Raw genomic sequence first — 6,000 nt, forward strand, 5'->3', positions numbered from 1 at the left:
TGAATTGTATTCTGATTCCTCATATTTACTCATTGCCCCCTTCATTCCTCAGTTGTGCCCAGCCATTATAATTTCTAATTTAAATGAATTTATGTATATGTGCCTATATAAATTCTAGAAATTTTATTAATGTTTAATAAACATTTTATTTGAGGATAATTTCAGGTTTACAGAAAAGTTGCCAAAGAGTTCCCATATACACCACACCTACTGTCACCCTATTGCTATTATCTTACATTAACATATTTTTTACAATTAATGAACCGATAATTGATGCATTATTTACTAACACCATATTTCATTCAGCTTTTCTTAAATTTTACCTAATATGCCTATTGAAAACTTTCAATAACATATTTTCGGGCAGCATAATATACCACTGAGGTTAGGTCACATTTTACTTCAACATTTATTTAATATATGCAATTTATATTGTTTTCAGTTTTTCTCTTTTACGATAGATGGTTAGACATAGAATTACTGAGCCAGAGCAAACCGTATTTTGAATTTTTTTAAAAAGCCTGATTCATACTGCTGTCTTTTTCATCATCTACTTCTGTCATTGTGTATCTACCCAAACAAAAATTTTTTGCTAATTGTAGTGTCATCTAATTCTTTTAATGATTTTGTTTTGGTTACTAGTATAAGAAAGTCTAAATTTTACCTTTACCCAATCACAGTTCTTTTTGGCTGGACCTTAATTAAATTGACCTAAGACAGTTTATCGGAGAGAAGCATACAAATTTATTTAATACAAGTTTTGCATAACACAGGAGACTTCATAAGCAGTGAAGATGCCCAAAATGGAGAAACCTACAGGCTTTTACATTACATGGGACAGAGAGGCAATCGTGGAAAAGTAACTAAAGTATGTGCAGAAGCTAAAGGAAGCTCAGAATTCTTTTAACAAGGTCTGTTTGTATAGTATTCTTTTAGTCTCAACTTCTTGTCCTTGATGATGAGAATCTTACTTTCCTTTTGGTACTGGGAGAACATCTTTCACATGGGAATTTCATCTCCTGCTTTTATAAAAAAGAAGGAAAGTTAGAGTGTTTTTCTTATATCTGCCATTTTTCAAGTGCCTTTAACTCAAAATAGTCAAAATGCCAGAGTGGCATATTTTGGGGTGGCATGTTCAGAACTCCTTCGTGTGTAGTGGAAATAATTTTGTATTTCTTTTAACTCTTAGTGGAGAGGTTAAGAGCGTGTTCTCTTGAGCTATACTCTCTAGATCTAGAACTAAACACTGCCTCTTACTAGTTCTACGAATGCGGACAGGGATCTGGTTTCCTTTTCTACTGATGGGAAAGAGCAGTTCTTAGAAGACAGCTAGGCACATAGTAAATGATCCATATCTGTTAGTTAGCTGTGGTATTTGCTAATACTATTTTCCTATTTCTTTTTGGAAGATTTTAAATGTGTGTGTTTACTTTTTATACAAAAGTTTTTACTTTTGAGATGGATGAGACTATCACATTTGTCTTTTGTAGGGTTTTTCCACTGCTTTTATGGTTATATTTTTCACAGCCTCCTAGAGTTTAACAAAATCATCCAAAATGTATAAACACCATAGTAAAAATGTTAGAATAAAAATGAGCTACTTAAAATAAATAGTAATGAATAAAAAAGGAAACCAGTGATCTTTTCTCATGTCCTTTCAGAAGACTAGATCATAGATTATTCAATGCCATAAATCATGCATTCAAGTGTGAAATAGGATTACCTATAAGTAGAGAAGTAGTTATAGAGTTTGTTAAAGATATTTGCAATAGACTTTTTAGCACCCATGCTGGTATAGTCAAAAACCACAAATGTGTGAAGAAAAAAAATAGTTAACATTTTAGTGACATTTTTTAAAAGTTCACAACATTCAAAAGAAATATTATAGCTGAGAAATGGAAAATGACTTAAGTTATCTCCAGTATCTGAAAAAGGTCAAAAGAATTGCATAGCCACTGAATTTAACCCCATCCTATGGGGAAGCCTTAACCAGACAGTGCTTTTACATTATTACAGATGGAAATTATAAGCCAGAGTCACTGAATATATTCAAACTCTTCCAATATAATCACTTTTGGTTTTAATGGCAACTATAAAGAAATTTTTCATTTTTAAAATTAAAATGTTAAAAAGTATATGATTAAAGGAATATGAAACATTATAAGCTGTATAAAAGCACACAAATTCTTAGTTACATACTGCTATATCAAATACTCTTACTTCTTTTCTTCATATAGAAAAAAAAAATTTCCAAAAGCATCATCATTCATTTACTAATGGTGATAGGAGAACAGAATCACTAGATAGATGATTCACTAAAAGAAATTTTTGACTTTAAAATAAATTACATGTATAACGGGATTAAGAATTCATTTTACATTCATATAGTATTCATGTTATATGAACCATAAAGCATATTAATAATAATGTGATTTTTAAAACCTACTGAAAGGAGGTCATTCTGTTAACTGATTATATTAAAAATGGAATTGGAGAACAAAATAATGAGAATGCTGGTAAATAGGTTAAAAAATTTAGACTGTTCTGGGGACTTGGTCAGGAGACAAATACAAACTCAGAGTAGACAAAGGCAAAATAACTAGACTGTGATCAAGGAACACTGCCACAAACTCTATACTAAATAAAAGACATCCCATGGTATAAATAGGAATATGGCTGATGGAATTATTGAAACTGCCTTGTAATTCTTTTTTTTTTTTTAAGATAGAACTTTGTGTACTGTAGTACAAATCAATTCACTACTTGGTAAGGAATCTCTCTGGAGTACTGCAGACTACAGAGAGTAAGCGTTATGTTATCTCTAAAAGAAGAAGGTAAGGTGATAGGAAAAAGAGGCATTGCGTATTCAAATGATTTTACTATATATTCGCTTAAAGATTAATCCCGTGATTAAATTCTACTTTAACAGCCTATCATTAAGGTCTTGTATAAACAATGTAAACTAAAAGAAAAGTCACTACTACATCTAGATAAATGTTTATAAAACTCTAAGAAATTAGTGCATAAAATATTTCTGCCAAATATTTTTTTCCTACTAAATGATTCTTTAAAAATTTGTGACAGTGAGAAGCACCTGGCTGGCTCAGTAGCTAGAACATGCAACTCTTGATCTCAGGGTAGTGAGTTCAAGCCCCATATTGGGCATAGAGTTTACTTAAAAAAAATTTGTGACAGTGCCAAACTTGTATATTTAGTTTTATTAATATTTGAAAGCAATAATGAAAAGTTATTTCTTTGGCTTTTAAAAATTCATGTTTATGTATCACCCAATTTGTTTTGTTTTGTTTTCTTTTAATTAATCAAAGGTGAACACTCTCTGTTCTTTTCTGATTGACCATCAGGAAAAAATGGAAAACTCCAGTGAGCTCTGTGCTCTCTGGAAATGAGAATTTCATTGGATAGTTTCCTAAAATCAATGTCATCTAGAAGGGGAGCACCTAAAAAAAAAAAAAAAAAATCAGTCTCTTCTCCTTCTGTGATTTTTTTTCTCTCAAATACCTAAATACATAACATGCACTATATCAGGCTCAATATCTGGAGACCTTGAGGTTTTTAGAAGAAAAGATACTTAAAAGCGGTAATAAGTAGTTCAAACAGTTTCTCTGGAAGTGGTCATTATAAATCTCATCCCTAGACTATTCAGTTTTTTCCTCTGCCCTATAAAGACTGTGGAGGAGCAAATCAATTCCCTCCTGGTCCAGCTGAATCCCATTTCCCTCTCCTTAGGCAGAGAAAGTTCTTCCACGTGTTAAAAAGCCTTGTGGTAATTTTGCCTAAGCAGTGGAATTGGAAAGTGAAGAAAAAGACATTTGAGAAAAGTATTGTATTTAGTCCAGCTGCTTTCAGATTTCTCATATGATAACTAAACACCACGAACTCCCTTCTCTCTTCCATCTGGCTTCTCTTTCCACACTGAAACAAAAACTATATCAGAACCCAAACAAAACCACTTACCACCAAAGTTTAGTACCTTCAAAACATGGTAGTGTTCTGGCCAGGCAATTAAACTGGCTGCCACTTGTCTAGAAAACATGGGTTGGAAACACTCCCACACAGCTAGAAGCATTTTTTTTTTTAAAGATTTTATTTGTCAGAGAGAGAGAGAGAGCGCACACGCATAAGCAGAGGGAGGGGACTAGAGAGAGGGAGAAGCAGGCTTCCTAATGAGCAAGGAGCCCGATGTGGGACTCAATCCCAGGACCCTGGGATCATGGCCTGAGCCAAAGATAGACGCTTAACTGACTGAGCCATTCAGGCATCCCTAGAAACATTTTTTTTTTAAATCAGGCAAACATACATGATTTATGATATTCAGGTAGAACTATTAAAAATCCTCCTACTTATTGGCTTAACAGACTGCTCAATTTTCTATAATAACAACATACTACTTATAAAATTTTTTAAAAATGCATGTTAATGTAGGGAGGAACTGAGTTCCCACTAGAGAATTTGGATTTAGACTCAATGTGGATATTTTATCCTTTTTTGGAATAAAATGAACCAAAAGCTGAAATGAAGTAATATTGACTCAAGATAGTTACATCTGGAAGAGAATACGGGGAATTCACTGGAAACATTGGGTTGTCCAATTTGATAATGGCAGCAATGTATAGGAAGGAGTCAAATATAACTCATAGGATGTTGCTGTAATTCACCAACAGAGAGAGTACGGTGGGAGAGCAGAATCGGAGAGGAAGATACTGGGTTTAGTTGTGGACAGTTTGAGCCTGAGATGTCTGAGGGAGATCTAAGACAATGAGGGCAGTAGGCAGTTGTATATTTGAGTTTCTGACCCATGACCACAAAGAAGACAAAAACAAAAACAAAAACAGACACAATCAAAACAAAGAGAAAGAACAAGCTTAAACAACCAGAAAGGAAGTCTGGAGAAATGTCACATGAAGACACAGATACAGAAGGTACAGAAGCTAAAAACTCTGAGCCAGAGATCTCTATGCCGGGAAGTCAGGAGGTCAAGAAGGAGGGCAAATGCCTAAAACATGTTGTTATTCCTTGCCTACTTGTACGTGCTAGTCAGGGCAGCGAGAGAATGATCTGACAGAATTTAAAGAACCAGTAATCAAAAGGACAGACAAATTTAGGAGACCCCACACTGAGCATGCCTCATTGCTAAGAGCTATGGGTATATTAAGAAATAGAAATTAACATGTGAGTAAAAAATACCCCACTATAATGGTGGATCTTATTAGAACCACTATATACAGAATAATGAGCTATGATTGTGGGAGCTATCAGCTTCTAAAATACATGTTTTCATTTTATAAAATAAAATCAAATAAAAGTAAGATTTGAGACAGTTATTTTGCAATTTGGATTCAAGTCTTCTCTCTCAGGAGATATAGAAAAAACAATAAAATAAAATATGGAAGCAAAGAGATTAGGAAAATATTGTGGATGAATTCTCTTAATGAGAGCTCTGTGATTTTAAAACACAGCTGATTGAAATCGGAGGCACCCTTGCTTTGCTGATTCGTGCTACTTTGTCAAGTTTTTCACTAACTATCCTCTGTGATTTATAATGTGGAAAATGTTTTTCATTATTTTGCAAAAGAGAATTTGGTACGTTACATATTTTTGGTTAACATAGTATTTTTCAGTATACATTTTGAAACATGTAATTCTTAATATACTTGATTTATGGTATAAAATGCATCTTTATAAAATTGTTGTGTACTATTATATCATATAGAATATGTTGATTATCCATAGTTTAAACTTTACTCTCTTTATCTGAGTAAATGTCTCCTGACTACAGTCTCTAGTTGGAATAAGGGGGGAAACAGTAATATTCATAATATTAAAATAATACAGTATTCCTGTTATTTCGGTGTTTCTCAAATATTCTTCAGAACGATACAAGTCATTGGAGTGATTCCTTATATGGCATATATTTCACCCATAGTAAACTACTAAAATACTGCTATGAAGATCCACAGAGATTCTGGGAAGGTGCCTCAG

At 33.2% G+C, this 6,000-nt stretch overlaps 1 protein-coding gene across 3 annotated transcripts in view; it reads right to left on the reverse strand.

Moving 5' to 3' along the window:
• Positions 1 to 6,000, reverse strand: part of STPG2 (sperm tail PG-rich repeat containing 2) — a 534,512-nt gene that overhangs the window by 18,518 nt on the left and 509,994 nt on the right. The window lies entirely within an intron of this gene.

Source organism: Zalophus californianus, chromosome 2 (genome assembly GCF_009762305.2).
Source record: "Zalophus californianus isolate mZalCal1 chromosome 2, mZalCal1.pri.v2, whole genome shotgun sequence".
In the NCBI taxonomy this organism is placed as follows: Eukaryota; Metazoa; Chordata; class Mammalia; order Carnivora; family Otariidae; genus Zalophus; species Zalophus californianus.